The sequence below is a fragment of the Apus apus genome, chromosome 28, assembly GCF_020740795.1.
Source record: "Apus apus isolate bApuApu2 chromosome 28, bApuApu2.pri.cur, whole genome shotgun sequence".
Lineage (NCBI taxonomy): Eukaryota > Metazoa > Chordata > Aves > Apodiformes > Apodidae > Apus > Apus apus.
In genome coordinates this window covers 603,376-619,251 of record NC_067309.1, presented here as the reverse complement: position 1 = coordinate 619,251, position 15,876 = coordinate 603,376, and the positions used below count along the sequence as shown (strand labels likewise).

The window sequence follows — 15,876 nt, the reverse complement described above, 5'->3', positions numbered from 1 at the left end:
CCCAGGTCTCCTGAAGACAGGAGGAAAGTAAAGGTGAGGGTTATAAAAAGCACTTCAGTCTCCCCGTTGCTGAGAGCACTTTGTGAAGCTGGTTGGTAATTGCTCACTGTGCAGCTGGAGGAATGGAGATGCCCCTTGCTGTGTGAGGGTGATTACCCTCACAGAGCTTGGGGTACCCAGGCTAAGGGAATGCATAGAGGCCTCTGTGTTGGAAGTACTGCTGGCTCATCTCCTCCATGGTCCAAGGATCAGGCCAGCCTGGTGCTGGTTGCTGCTGCTAAGCCAAGGGGGACCTGTGCTCCCCGTGCTCTGCTGGGAGCCTCAGGCTGTGCTGGTGGGCAGGTCCTGTAGCCATCATGGCTCACTCATTATGAGCCACGTTATTTGTGTGTGTGTTTGGAGGGTTAGTTAAGAATTTCTTCTTGTTCTTTCCTGGCCTTTAAGCTCCAACACTGTGGTTGCTTACAGGAGCTTGCTGAATTTGACACCTGCACAGAGCACACACAGCTGAGCATTTCCAGACAGGCCCAGAATGCTGCAGGACACTCCATGGGACTGTCAGCCTGCTGCCCTGTTCCATCCTAGCAGCAAGTGAGGAGTTCCCATGCTCTGTGGTTTTTGATTCTTGCTGGGCTCCCTCAGACCTTGTCTCAATTTTTCCATCCATAAAATGAGCTTGATAACCACCCACTACTGTGGAGGTTTCTGATGTGGAATATTGGCTGTCTGTTTGCACAGCACTTTTGAGAATGAAAAATACTGATGAGCTGAGCTGGATCATCAGCTGTGAGCTGTGCTATTGTTCATAATAATCACTGCAGCCACTTCAGACATTAATTAGATACCATACCTTCAAAGTGTTCTGCCTAATTAAGTCTCACACCACTGCTGTGTAGCAAGGCAGTGGTTGTAGCAGCTAATTATCCCCCTTCCTTGGGCAGACAGATCTAGGCAGAAGGGGTAAAGCAGCTAGTTGTGTGTAAGCTACATCAACCTTGGGGCTGAGAACCTGGAGGCTCCCATTTCTGAATGATCCTTCCCTTTGCAGGAAGTAAGATTTAGGTGAAGTAAATAAGAGGTCCTTTTTTCCCCCCGTATTTTATATTTTTCTTAACTTTATCTGTTTCTTTTTACTAAGAGACAGTTTGCAGTTTCCTAGGTTGTTGTGCTGGTGAGCACAAGGGGTGCATTCAGTGGGGAAGACTGGAGTGTGTGAATATGGTGCAGGAGCAATCTTGTCAGTTCAGCGTTGGCAGCTGCCAAAGCAAGTGCCTGTTGCAGGCAGCATCTCCCTGCTGGCTGCTCCCCTTCTTACCCCTGTGTGTACTGGCAGCCCTGCAGATGCTGTTCAGCAGCATTTCTAAATGGTGACTTGGGTTAAAAAATGGTTTAATTCACCTTTCCCCAGAATGTGTGACCAGCCCAAGAGCAGAGGATTCGAGCTGAGAGCTGCTGGCAGCAACATGTCTGCTCCCATAAGCTGCTTCCTCGAGCTGGAAACCCAGCAACTTGTCACTACAGGCTTGTATGGCAGAAGCTGCAGATTTTCGGATTTCCTTTGCTCAGCTGAGGGCAAGTTCACTCTTGTTCTTTCTGGCACTTTGCTGCCCATGAATTAAAGGAGAAAAGTGAGAGGTGTTAACCTATGGAGATCTATCTGGGTATCTGTTTCTGGCAGTGTAGAAACCTGAGAAAAGAACAGCCACAAACCAAACACATGATGTCTGTACCAGGTGTGAGCCAGTTCTCTTGCAGTTTTGATTTATTTTTTGGTGAGCTGGTGGTGTGAGGAAACAGCTTGTTTGGCAGAGCTGGGAGGGCTTCGTGGGAAAAAACAACCACAAATCCAAGATGAGTCTGAGGTTCACTCAGAGCATGTGCTGAAGGCTGGTCCTGTTTGTTCTTCTTGCAAATGAGGAGTGCTTGGGAGGTCAGGGGAGGTCAGAGGGGACCAAAAAGATGAGCTGTTCAGTTCCTTGTGCCTTGTTGGTTATGGAGGTGGATGCAGCTTAGCCACGTTGGCTCAAGTTTCATGCCTTGGTTGAGAATGGTCTCCTTTGGACCTAGCAGAGAGATTGACAGACAGATAGGTAGGTGGTGTGTGGGAAGTTTGTCCTTCCATTGGGCTCCTTTATTAGTCTTCAGGGGTTTGTTGCAGGCACTTCAGTTTTCTCAGTAGATTCACCTGTGTTAACATGGGCAGGATGCTTTGGTTTTCCACAGGCCCTTGCACAAAAATCCCTTGGAGCATTATGGGCAGAAGCCTTGCCACCAATTCCCTTATCAGCTCAGGCTTGAGTTTCTTGGATCTGATTACGTGGGAGTGTCCTTGCGACCTTAGAGCTGGGTCACCCACTAAGTTTGGACTCTGAAGGGGTCTTGAGTTTGAAGAAGAAGAAAGCTTGGGGTCATGATCTGGGATTGTGATATGCTTATATATGCTCTGACAAGAACTGAAGGTGCTCGAGTCTAAAATACTGTTGTTCTGTCTTGGGAAGTATGGGTTCCTTTCTTAGACTTGTCACAGCTGGCTGCAGAACTTGAGTGAGCTGCTCCTTTCCTTGGACCTTTGATCTTGCACTCTTTATTTCACTGTAAAGCACAACCTGCCATCTGCTGTGATAAGCTCTTGAGTGAACACGAGGTGCTATGCAGACCAGATCTGTTATGACCAGACAATCCGAGTTCAATCAGCTGTAGATCAGACTTATAAAATGCTTGTTACCAGCTGTCTGGATTTTTACCCTGACTTGCAACTAAACTGCTCCATCCTTGGATCCTTTACAGAGTGGCTTGACTGAGCAGAAGATTTTACTTTGAGTGATAATGTTTTCAGCTTTCTAAATTAGTTCACTGTAGTGTGGGGACCTGCTGTGAAGCAGGCAAGGTAAAGAAGGATCTTATGTTTCCATAGCAGAATGCACTTTAAATAAGTGCCTTTGTAATTGATAAAAACCCCTTTCATCTAAGTTGTATATCATAGAATCCCAGACTGGTTTGGGTTGGAAGGGACCTTAAACAGAATTTCTTCCTGATTTCCAACCTAAATCAACCCTCTTCTGTTTAAAACCTTTAGCCCTTGTCCTGTCGCTACAGGCCCTTATAAAAAGTCCAGATGGACTCTGGCCATAGGGTGGGCCAAAGATTAGACATGGCTTTGCAGATCCTGTTTCCTGGTGTGGAGTGCTTAATGATTCCATAATTATTAATTCTGTCTTGTTGCACGAGCAATTTATATGTCTTCTGTGTGAGTGGCTAGGATTTAGAGCTGAGTCTGTGGGTGGTGTCTCTCCTTGGCCTTCTCGGTTCCCCTCCACCCCTGGGATCAACCTGAAGTCTCTGAAGTCTGTGAAACTCCTGGAAGCTGCTGAAATGCAGCTTTATTACCCCAGCAGCTGAAATCCAGAGTCATGCTGCAACAGGCCTGCCCCCCTGCAAGAGAACAAGCTGCAGGGTGACACATCAAAAGAGAAGGGCAGCTCTGTGGTGTTCTCTGTGGAGACCAAAGGCAAGGAAATGGTGCTGCTCCTCTGCTGGCTGGTCCTTGAAACTGCTCCTCTCTTCCTCCATGTCCCTTTCATCCCAGTTACCTCCTAGAAGATCTCTGTTCTGAGCATGTGAGGTGATGGTGGGTAGCTAATCTGTGAAGTGGCTGGTGGAAGGGAAGAGATCTTTGGCTGCATGTTGGGGAAGAATTCCCTTACCCTTTATGCATACAGGAAAGCCCAAGGATTTAACTTTCCCTTCTAGTGCAGCCAGCATCTTTGTGTCCCATCAGAGTAGGTGACACAGCAGGAGCATAAAAGGGTGCAGGGCAGCTGGATGTGAGCTGCCTTGGAGAACATCAGTCCCTTCTGCAGCTGCTGTGCTGTGGTGGCTCTAGGGCAGGAGGTCCCCTCTCTAGGGCTGCTGTTGTTATGTCAGGGAACAGACCTGGCGGCTCCCAGTGTGTGGAGACAAGTGCAGCAGCAGGGCAATATTTGAAAGCTGTGAGGGCTTTTCAGGAATGTGTGTGGTGCCTGTTATCCAGGGCTCTTGGATCTCCTGGGAATGATTTCCTGGAGTAATCGCTGCATTCTCTGGACATTCCCAGCCTGACCAGCACTGACTGCTGTTGTCTGGGGTGGCTAAGTAGGGCAGATGTTGAATTATTTATTCTCCTCCAGCCCCTAGAGCAGGACCTGCAGTGCATTCCTTACTGACTCAGGTTGAGTTTTAACTCCACATCTTAACCATTACTTAAACAGGAGTTGCTTAGTCTTTTCCTAAAAGACCCACAGTTGTTACTCAGGACAAATGTGGAGGACTGCTGCTGGTTTGCCCTGGATCATTTCTGAGCCCACTGCAGATCTCTTCTTTGGACAATCTTGTGCTTGGATCAGGGCAGCCATGGTGACCTGTGAAAGCAGTTTTTCTACCTTGCCCCAAACAAGCTTGTGGGACTTTCCAAAATGGTGTGGCTTCTTCCATGACATCTGATACAGTGCTCAGGGAAAATTGTCTTCATGGAAAAGCAGTAAGAGAGCAGAGGTGCTGAACCTCAGAGCATTGGGAATGTGAGATAGTGTTCAGCCTTGAGTGGAACAGATACTCTCTGAAATGCTGTGGCTCAGTGACAGGGAACAGGGACCTCAGAAGAGTGGTGAGGCTTGTAGCAGCTTTGGAGAAGAAGGAACAAAAGGAGAGTAAATGTGGGTGAGACTTGGGAATCAAATTTAGATATTCCTGGGGTACCTCCTGGCATTTTTATTTGCGAGTTCTTTTCTCCTGAGGGTTGTTCTGTCAATGCTGAAAGTAGGAATCTCATCTCACCTTGAATGACATCGGTGCAAAACTAATTTGGGGGAAATTCCCAAGGCCAAAAGACACATCTGCCTGAGCTGCAGGTTGAAGAACAGTGTAATGCAAAGGAAACCAACAGGCATGTGCTAGGCCTTTCTCTCCCCTGGTGCAAGTTTCCCAGGTGACTAGTTAGTGTCCCAAATACTGCTTTTTGCCTGCGGGGGAGGTGGAGAGCATGGAGCTGCTCTGCTTCCCCATGTTCTCTCTTGATCTGCATCTCTAGCTGGTGCTGTCACCAGCAAATTCGCTCTGCTCTTTGCCAAGGCTGCAGGTCCTGGCTGGTGCCTGTTCCCTGCTCCCTGTGTATGTGTCTGTGTTTTTTCCAAAGACCAGCCCCAGCTGGTTTGTGTGAAGTGCTGACTTCAGGCATTGTGCAGAGCATGACTCAGAGGGGTAGAGGTTTAGGGAAAAGGGAGGCAAGTCTTTTTAAGGAGTTGTAAGCTGTAAACTACAGCAAACAGTATTGGTAGAGATGGCCTGGTTCTCTTCCAGGTTCAAAGGGAAGAGTATTAAGGAGTTACAAAGAGCTGGCACAACTGCAAGGCAAAAGAATGCTTTATGGAGTGTGTAAAGGCTTGTAAAGCCACTAGTAAAGCTGATAATGTGTGTGTGTAGAGACAGGGAGGAGGGCAGGCACATACCAAGGCGGTACCTGGAGGTTTCCAGAGGGCCTCATGTTCCCTGTAGAAGTTCACTGGTGATGGTCACAGTTCCTATCAGTGGGGCAGCTGGTTGATGCAGAACCTGGTTCCGTTCAACTCCCTGCTCTGATTTCAGGGTCCAGAGCCCACTGACTCCATCGGTTCCTATTGCAGCACCTTGTGTAATAGTGTCTGAGGGCATCTGAAAGGCTTTGACTTTCTCTGTTAAAGAGCATAGAAGCACAAAGGGACTGTCAGATCTCTTAAAGAGAGGTCATGGAGTGCAGGTCACCCTGGTTTCTCTCTCCATGGTATGTCTGCAGATACTACGTAACAGAAATACAAATTTGGTTGTGTGATAAGATGGGAGAACAGCCCATTTCCCCCATCACAGGAACTGCTTTGCATGTGTACCTGCTGTGGGGCAGAGGCACCTGCACTGTGGTTGCATGATGGTGAAACAGGAACTGGAGGACAGTGAGGATCGCAAAGAGCTGGTTGGTCTGGGCCTGAGGGCTGGGGGAGAGGACAAGGGCAGTAGATGAGCTGCTCCCTTTCTCCCAGTGCAGAAATTGAGCATCTCCATATATTAGAGAACCCCCCCCACACGCACACACACACTTCCCTTACACTGGCATTTCTTTGACAAGAAGTCAGGGAAGGCGCTTGCCAGACAATTTGCTGATGTGGAAGCTTTGAAGCCTGCAAGATCGGCTTCTGCGCAAGACCCAGGGAGGGCTGGAGCCGTCTGCCTGCTCCCTCCCACGGCCATGGACGCTGCAAGATCAGAGCTCAGCAAAGGCACAAAGGGAAGCGCCAGGCGGGGCCGAAAGCCTGATCCTTGCTGCAAACAATGCTGACAAAGCCCTCTGGGGCTGGGCGGCCCAGCCTCTGAATTCTCCTTTCCCAGTGAGGTGGAAAAAGAAACCTGAGCTGTCTGCATCTCCTGAGGTTCCCCAGCCCAAGGCCCGTCTGCCCCTTTCCTCCCCAGCCCAGTATTTGCATGGACTGGGGGACAGGAATGTGTGCTGGGAGGCTGCTTCTGCCCCAGCATACCTAGCTAGAGCTGTTGTGGTCCTTTCAGGAGTACCAATGCTATTCCTGGTCTTTCTGTCCTTCCCTGGCATGGTTCCTGGAGTGTAGCTGGGCACTGTTACTAACTCTAATATATTCCTATGAATTCAGGAAAGCTCTCCCCAGTGTCCCAGAACTGAAAGGAGCTCTGCTTTGTGGAGTGTGCCAGACATCTTCACCAGGGGTTGAATCAGTGCAGGGTTCATGGCTCAACAGGTGAGCTCTGGATCTGAAGACCCACTGAAGTTTGCAGGTCTTTGGATTCAGGTGGAAAGGCTGGAATAGTGTGTTATAGGAATAAAGGCCAGTTGTGAAATGTAGATCCACATCTGCAACTAGATTTGGATCTCACTGCAGACTAAACAAATGTGATTCTGCAAGGCTTCTTAGATGATAAACACTGAGAACAGGGACAGTCCTGTACATATGCATTAGATGTGTCTGTTCTGCTTTGCAAAAAGCAGCTGTTTGTTGTGAAAATGTAGAAAGAATTTGAATGGTTTCTTTCAGGGTAGGATTTAACTGAAGAATAAGGGGAAGTTGGTGGGTAATGTGACTTGGAGCTGAGGTACCACACTAATATGAGGATCTGCTTTAGTAAAGTTAGTGATGTACACAGGAATAGCTTAACCTACTGGGAATCTAATGCTAAATACATCTGGTTAGGCAGCACAAATTCTGATTCTGGTAGTTTTTTGGTGAGTAGGCATGTTTTTGTCTCTTCTGCTCAGCAGCTGGAGGTGCAAAGGCTATTTGAAGGAAATTCCTTCCTGGCTAATTAGAGGCCTTTCTGCCCCTCCTTCATCTCCAACCAACAGCCAGGCCTCCCCCAAGCATTCCTCTCTTGCTGCCAGGCTCTCCTGAGATCTCCAGTCAAATGGTGGCATTGCTGGGAGTTGAGCTGCCCAGCCCATGCAGACAAGCAGTGAGGCTCAGAGGTGCTTCCACACACATCTGCTCAGAGAGGCTTGTGTGTCCTCAGCTGCTGCATTCCCATGCACAGGTTGTGCCTGGGCCTGATAGCTGTGCAGATTGACTCTGGTCTGTGCAGTGTTTGCTCCCTGCAGTCTGTTTTCTCTGACATTATGCTATCTGAATTGCTCTCTGCTTGATGTTACAGAGAAACAGGAGTACAGAGAGAGCATTAAAAGGTGAGCACAGACAGAGCTGGGTGGGATCTGTACGTGATCCAAGACTCCGTGTCAAAGCATCCCCACCCCATTCCTTGCATGGCTGGGATGGTTTGCAAAAAGCTCAGACTTCTCAGTAAATTGCAGCAAAATTGGCACAAAAGTGACTCACAAGGAGGCCCAGACCAGCTCCCATAAAATTCACACGAGTCTAGTCCCACTCCACTGCTGTAGCCAATGCTCACCAAAATTTTTGCTTATGCTACTTAGGCTTCAGCTGGCAGAGAAGGGGCAGATGCTGAATGGATGCTTGTTGCGAGCAACAGAAATCAGGAGCAATGTGGTGGTGTAGTGTTGAGGTCAGGCTGAAGTTAAGACTTAATTTGCCAGCTCTGCTGCTTGGGGACAGCAGCATCCTCAGGCAGCTGCAAGCTGATCCCAACAGCTCTGTCCTCTGAGCACTGGCAAGTTCCTGCTCCAGGCACAAAGCTGGGGTGAGTCCAGGGACCAGAGCTATGGGGATAGCAGGCGTTTAGGAGGCTCAGGAGCAACATAAGCCTCTGTGCTGATGCTGCCTCTTCCCTGTGCAGCTGGAGGATGTGGATGGACAAGCACAGCCAGGCTGCTAGGGGTTATTTTCTTTGCTTGAGTGAAGAACTGAGGGTCTTTCCTAGTGGGGCTGGCAATAGGATTGGAACAGATCAGCCTGCTTTAGGAAGGAGAGATTGAAATGCTGACCCTTCCCAAAACTAAGTGGTGAAGAGGAGGTGAAGCCAAGAGGCAATTTCCAGTTGTGAATGAGGTTTTTAACCAGTGCAGAGGGCTGGAGTGTTGGCTGCAGTCAAGGGCTGGTTATAAATTCAAAGATGTGACCCTCACTTGCTTCTTACTCTACTTAAGGTTTCATCAAGGAATGAGAAGCTTTCAACTAAGTAGAATTTCATGTTTCTGGGTTACAGTCAGGCATCTTCTATTGAAATTCAATCCTGCCAACCACTGAATCCTTTACCTTGGTCCAACTGGGATCCCCCAGGACCTTGCAAAGTCAGGGGCTTTTCTCTGGACCCACTTGTCATTGTTGCCCTAGATAACGTGTGTTGTATAATCTGCAGAGCACACTCCAGATACGTATGTGGGTGAAGCCTCCAGGGAGAGCTGAATTCAGCACTCAGGTCAGAACACATCCCATAGGTGTTTGCTGCCATGAGCATGAGCTGGCTGTCTGGGAAGCTGCCAGAAGAACATGGATCAATGGAGTCCTGTTCCATCCAGAGACTCCACACCACCTTGGAGCACCCAAAACTAGTTTGGAGAAAGCACTGACACGGAGGCTGGGCAGCAATCTGCTTGGGGGAGCAGAGGGACTGTCTGATGCCAGCTTGGGTCTGGCTTTTAAGAGGCGTAAACATGTCACGTGCCACTAAGTTTCAGGTTTCCCCTGGGACAAATTCAAGGCTGAATCCAGTATCTTTTTAGTGCCTTGGTGGTCCACTGCTTTAAAATAAAAAGGCATTTGGAGCTGTTCCCCCTTGTCTAGTTTAAAGATTTGGGGATCCCAGTTGTTGAGTGTTTCTCTTGTGGGTAGGCTCAAAATTTGCTCTGACTTAGGAGAGCAACTGTGCTGCCATGTTGCCCTGACTTTAGGCAGTGGGACTTAAAACAGTGTCATCCACTGGTAGAGCTGGAACTGGGAGAGCTGGTACTTGGAGATAAACTGGTGCAGCATCACTGCCTGCAGTGAAGTTACACAGGCTTCTACCCCATGAAGTGCTAAGGGAATGCTGGGTTTGCACCTTGCTGGTGTCAGTGGGACAGGCAGGTGTAAATCTAGTGTGGATCTGAACTGGTATTACCCTCCTCCTTGCCTTGTATTTCTCCAGATTAGCATTCCCATGTTGGTAGTGGTGTCTTTCAGTCCTACTGCACTTACCCTGCACAAAGAAGCTGACAGATCACTTTGCCTACATGATAAGGCTCTGGAAGAATTTGAAACCAAGTTTCAGATATTTTATATTCCCTTTTTTAAATGTGAACTTTTTTTCCTGTTTGTGTGTGTTGATGAGGCAGCTCAAAGGAACCAGTGTTTGTCTGGTGGCAGAGATTGCTGGTCTGGTGTTGCACTCAATGTTGCCCTAGGATATTGCCAGAGAAATGTTGGAGACAAAAGAGATTTTGGGACTCTTAAAGTTGACCTCCATGCCATTGAGGGGGTAAGTGCACACGGGCATTAGGGAACCGGGAAACGTGCATGTCAGGTCTGCTAATGCTAAAAACCAGCCAGGCCTATTTCCATAGACTGTGTCCAGGGAAGAGCAACAGAGGTGGTAAAGGGTCTGGAGCACAAGTCTATGAGGAGCAGCTGAGGGAACAGGGGTTGTTTAGTTTGGAGAAGAGGAGGCTGAGGGGAGACCTCATTGCCCTCTACAACTGCCTGAATGGAGGTTGTAGGGAGATGAGGATTGGTCTCTTCTCCTGTGTAACTGGTGGTAGGATGAGAGGAAATGACCTCGCGTTGTACCAGGGGAGGTTCAGCTTGGATATTTGGAAAAAATTATTTACTGAAAGAGTGGTCAGGCCCTGGCACAGGCTGCCCAGGGAAGTGGAGGAGGTGTTAAAAAAAACATGTGGACGTGGCAGGGCTACAGAGCACTGGGACAGGCTCCCAGAGAGGTTATGGAGTCTCCTTCTCTGGAGACTTTCAAGACCTGTCTGGATGCCTTTCTGAGTGATCTACCCTATTTTTTTTCCAGTTCTGCTCTGGCAGGGGGGTTGGACTCGATGATCTTCAGAGGTCCCTTCCAACCCCTAATATTCCGTGATTCTGTGGCACTTCAGGACATGGTTCAGTGGGCATGGGGGTGTTGCATTGACAGTTGGACATGATGATCTTAAAGGTCCTTTCCAGTCTTAGCGATTCTATGATTCTAAGTTGGGCGTTGATGGCACCAGCCCCTCTTTGCCCAGGGAGGCTGGAGAGGAGCCCTTTGTGCAGAGGGGGCTGCCTCGCCCCCCAGGCCCCTCCTGGCCCTTCCAGCCCTGTTTGCTTCCTGCATCAGAGCCTCCTGGTGACTCACAGCTGGGATTCCTCAGCTCTGAAGTGGTTCCTTCTCTTTCCTTCTCCCCCTCCTCCCCAGGTGCTGAGCTTTTTTTTTCCGAAGCCTTGAACTGAAGGGTGTGGCTCCGACATCTCACAAACAGACGCAGGCCCCGGCAGGAATGAGTGAGCACCCTTCCCATTATGGTATGAATTCCTGGCTGGTGGCCACCGGGATCCTGCCAGGCCGAGCACCTCATCTCAGGCACCTAGACCTGCTGAGCTCTGGGGTTTTGCTCCTCTCACTAAGTTGTTGCTTTGCAGAGATGGACAGTTTAAATCTCTCAGCAACAGCCACGTTTTTGTACTCGCTTGGCCTGCTGTGCCATCCCAGTTCCCACGGTGAGCAGCTTCCCAGGGCGCTGAGCAGGAGGGGTGGAGAGCTGAGCAGCTGGACTGCCCGTCCCTGTGTGTGACTCACCTCACCCAACCTGCAATCTCAAATATTTTCTGTTGCCCTGCCCTGCACACTTGGCACTGCCCCAGCTCACCCAGGCCCCTCCATGGATCTGAACTCGATGTGCAGCATCAGGTTTGGGGGTTGGCTGTTGTGGGGAGCTCTGTCGGGCTGGGAGGGAGCACAGCTGGGAGCTCTAGCCCTGAACTGTCTCTGTTTCCCAAGGGTGGACTTGTCCCACGTGATGGGCTTCTGCCACCTCCTCCAATGCACCACAAGCTCTTGGCTGTTCCTGGAGAGGATGTTGAGGGATACTTGTTGTCTAAGAAGCTACTTAAAGCTAGCAGAGAGGATGTGGTAGCTCACTTCAGCATAACCTCTTAAGTAGGTGACAAACTCTGAACCCAGTTACAAGCTCTGGTTGCTCATGTCTACAAAGGCCTGAAGGAGCAGGTTCCCATGCTAGCAGTGCCTGGGAGCAGGGTTAAGCCACCAGTGAAGGTCTGCAGTCCATGCCATGATGTGCCAGGCTCCACAGTTGAAAGTTGTCTTGGACTCAGCATCTGTGTGGAGTGAGGGTGATGGGTGTGAGGCTGTAAATGGCCTCTGGACCATTCTGAGCTTGGAGCATGTGAAACCTGGTACAGACAGACCCTGATCTGAGCTACAAAGTCTCAGCCCTGGTCACTACTAGAAACTTGACCTGACCTTCTTTCTGTTTTCCTTTGCTCAGCAAAATGGACACCAGCTCACACATATCAGTCCTTGGCATCATGACTGTGCTCTGGACAGGTTGGGCTTTGAGGCCCTCATGAACTGGAAAAAGGAATGTCCCCATCTCTGCTGAGACCTGATGGACATTAGCATGGGCCACAAAGCCACACACCCCTCATGCCAAGCAGGGACAGTCTTGTTCATGTCCCCATCTGTGGGCAGAGCTGCTGTTTTTCCCACTGCCTCTTCTTGCTTGGGATTCCCAGAGACTCCACTGAGTGATGTTGCTCTGCAGCAGAACTGGTGTGTAGAGGGGAAAGCAGGTCAGGAGGCCCTGGGAAACACTGTTTTGACTCATGTCCTCCAGACAACGAAACGTTGCCCTCCCACAAGGGCTGCTCCCCACGCTGGGGCTCCGTCCTCCTGCAGGGCTCCGCAGCATTAGAGGCAAACATCAAATGGCCAACCTGCTTGCCATTTTGTTTCAGACGAGGCTTCCTCCGGGCCTAGGACAGCCTTGTGGATAGGCAGGAATTTGGGCTGGGTGGGGAGTGTGTTGAAGCAGCAGCTGCTGCTGCGTGTGCGAGTCGCTGGCACCGCCGGGGGCGAAGGTGTGGGCGCTGGGGCGCTCCCACCCGCCGAGCCCCAGGGCCGCGCTGACACAACCGCTGGCACCCGGCCCGCTCTACCCAGCGGGGTTGGCAGGCGGGGACTGAGTCTTGGCAGCACAACAAGGGGAGCGCTGGTTTCTCTGAAATTCCAGGGCCCGTTTGGTCAGGGCGCTGGCGTGCGGAGTCACGGCGGAGTTGGCACGTGTGTGGCTGCAGCACGGCCTGGGGACGGGGCTGGGGGCTGGCTGGGTCCGCCTGGCAGCTCAGGGGCTCTTCTGGCCTCTTCTATCTCCCTTCTGGCTGGTAGCAGGTTGGGTCTGCTGGTTTGTTGGGGTTTTTTTCACTAGTCTGAGGGCACCAAGTGGCGAGTCCTTCATTCCTCCTCTCCCCTTGGGCTGAGGCAGCGAGATGTGGTCCCAGGACTGGGAGCCACTGGGCTAGAAGGCTGCCAGCCCTGTCACTCACTGGTTTTGGCGCTGCTGGGAGTCCCAGCCGCGACAGGGCGATGTGTGGAGTCCCCCTGTGATCTGGTTTCCCTGAACCAAAGCCAGGCTGAGGACACCTCAAAGGTGAAGCAGGTCTGTGGGGACACCTGTCTGGGAGGTGGAGACCCCAGGGCTGCCCCGAGCCAGCAGGCGCAGGTGGAGGCGGGAGCTGCGCAGAGGGATGGCTGCAGGACAGAAGGACGTGTCTGGGATGGGGAATAACTGGAAATAGTTGAAAGAAAAGGGCAACCCAGCCTGGCAGCAGACACCCTGAGCTCAGCTTGGCCGCTCTGGGCAGCCTGAGGGGCTGCAGGAGAGGAAAGCCCCGACGAGGCCACTGTCCCCAGGGATGAATGGACTCAGGGCAGAATCTCCCCCGTTTGGGGGCGGGTGGGGAGCGGGCTGCGGGGAGGCAGCCGCCCCATCCCTGCTGGAGCTGCAGCCGCTGCCCGGGGAGGGTGTGGGCAGGGGGGACGGGCCCTGGCAAAGCGGGCACGGCTCAGGTGTTCGCATTCTTCCCGGGATTGGCCCCGGAGAGAAAAACCTGGCCTTATATGGTGAAAAAACCAAGGCCGGCTGCTCCTCCTCCCTGTGAAGGGCCGGGTGAGAGGCGTGGATGCTGATGGGCACGTTTGCCTCCACCCTTCCCTGCCCTCCCCTCCCTTCTCCAGGTGCCCTGGAGACAATGACAGTTAGAGTGTTGACGTTGCAGCTGGCCTGGCTGATTTCTGGGGCCTGCGAAGAGGCGGGTTCCCCCAGGAACAGGCAGGTTCTGTGTCCCCCAAGAGCCAGGGAGGTGATGAGTGGGCAACCAAGGGCACCTCTTGGTGGGACTGGAGATTTCTTCAAGCTCAGGTGAATAGTAGGGGCAGTATAAATTAGTGACCGCCAGATTCTGTGATGGTTAAGGCTCTTTCCTGTTTGTTAAACTCCCTGCTATCTGTCCTAGGCAGGAGCATTTGGTTAGGAAAACTAAATTATACCCCTTGCAATTTGATCCCATCTTAGGTTTCAGGAAAAAAAAAAAAAAAAAAAAAAAAAAAAAGAGAAACTGAGGCACAGTTTTGTCCAACATCATGCAGGGAAAGAAAATTAAACTCTTGCTTTTACCCAAAACCGGGGGAGTTCTTTTTCCCTAATGTCTGATTTCACGGGGCAAGCTGCTTCAATGTCTGTGCCAGGCAACAGGCCTGGGAGATGAGCCTGCAGGATCCATCTTCCTCCTCCTGTTCTGTGCCCTATCTGTTGGAGTCTCTCCAGACATGAGCTGGAACCAGGGGAAGCACCTGTGGGTGAAGTGGGACTGGCAGATTAAACTGGGCTGGGAATTGGAGTGGGCTTGAGGGTATTTCTGGAAGAGAGCAATTGCACTTGGTGGGACTAGGCGTAGTGGAAAGTCTCTAGAGCTCTAGGCTATTCTTTCTCCACCCCAGGAACACATTTCCATCTCACTTCCCACATGTTTAACAACATGGAACATGTGGAGGGATTTTTCCCCCCCTCTGGTACAGACCATGAACTTGGCTTGTGCCAAATTTCCCCAGTCTGAATTTACTTGTCCTTGTGAGCTCTGCTGCTCAGTGCCCTGGGGGGACTGCAGGAGAGGCTGGCTGCTTCGAGACCAGGTCCATGAGCTGTTCCAATGGGAGCCTGGTGGCTGCTCTCTGCTTCTGCCCACAGGAGCATCCCTACATCTGGAGGGAAAGGAGAGGTGGGAGAAGAACCAGAAATGCTCCCACATGCAGCTGGATGGCTGTGTCATGGGGAGCAGATGGGCTGAAAGCTGTTTCCAAAGGAAAACATGGCTTATCTCTCTATAAAGTTATTTTTAGTGTTTTCTTGCAGGAATTAGCTCTAAGAGGACAGAAAAGTGGTGTCTCTCTGCAGGCCAGAAAGGCTCCATAGCCTTTTTCAGCGTGGGGCTGGCAGCACCCCCCCAGCCAGAGGTTTTGGTGTTGCTCAGGAGGCAGACACCAAGGAGGGGAATGTAACAGATTTATTCTTTGGACCAGTGGGAACTGATGGAGGTGTTTCTCGCCTAGGTCTGGTGGGAACTGATTTGCCTTCCCCAAGCAGCTCCCCAGCCTGATTTGGAGCTTGTGTGGGCTATGAAGGAATGAGAGCTCAGGCTGTGCGTGGTGAAGTGAATCTGGGCCAGCCAAGCTGGGCTACAGGCATGATTTCCACCGGGACATGAGTTCTTGGTGAGTGAGGAGGACCCTTCAGGATTGAACAAACCTCTGTGCCTCATTTCCTTTGTAGCCTCGTGAAGTGTCCAGGGAGTGATCTTGACCACACTTTGGTGTCCTCTTTCTTCCTGCGTGGGAGCTACTTCCCCTTTCTCTTGGGAGACTGGGCTTGCTGAAAGAAAGGAGGGAGCTGCTTGGGATGTGGCAGCTCAATGGGTTCCAGGGCTTGGAGGCCTCTGTCTGTGGAGGCGTTTGCAATGGTGTGACCTGCCCAGGAGAGGGAGCCTGGAGCTCACACTTGGGTGCTCCCCAAGCCGGGAGGCAGCGCCCAGGTACGTGGTGCCCTTAGATGTGGTCTGGGGCTGAGACTCTCCCGGCTTGGAAGGCAGCAGAGGAGCCCTGCCGCTTCCCTCTGTCTGCTCTGGCTTGTCTTCTGGCCTCCAGCCCAGTTGCTGTTGTGCAGACACACAATATTTCCCTGGTGATCTTCCCTGCCAGAGTCTGCCCCACCAAAGTCAGCTCTACCCCTGCTTTCAGCACATGGGTTTATCTGTCCCTGGGATTTGCCCCTGGGCTTTGTCTTGCAACTGGGCTGTGTACTGGACATCTTGTATCTCCTTTCCCCATGCTGGAGCAGATGCTCCAATCTTTGGCTCCAGACGGAGTTTGAGATCATCTTTGGAAAACCTCTCACAGAAA

The 15,876-nt window shown here is 51.2% G+C and overlaps 1 protein-coding gene across 1 annotated transcript in view; it reads left to right on the top strand.

Annotated features, from left to right (window-relative positions):
• The window catches only part of LOC127394997 (keratin, type II cytoskeletal cochleal), a 57,724-nt gene that overhangs the window by 118 nt on the left and 41,730 nt on the right, over positions 1-15,876 (top strand). The window lies entirely within an intron of this gene.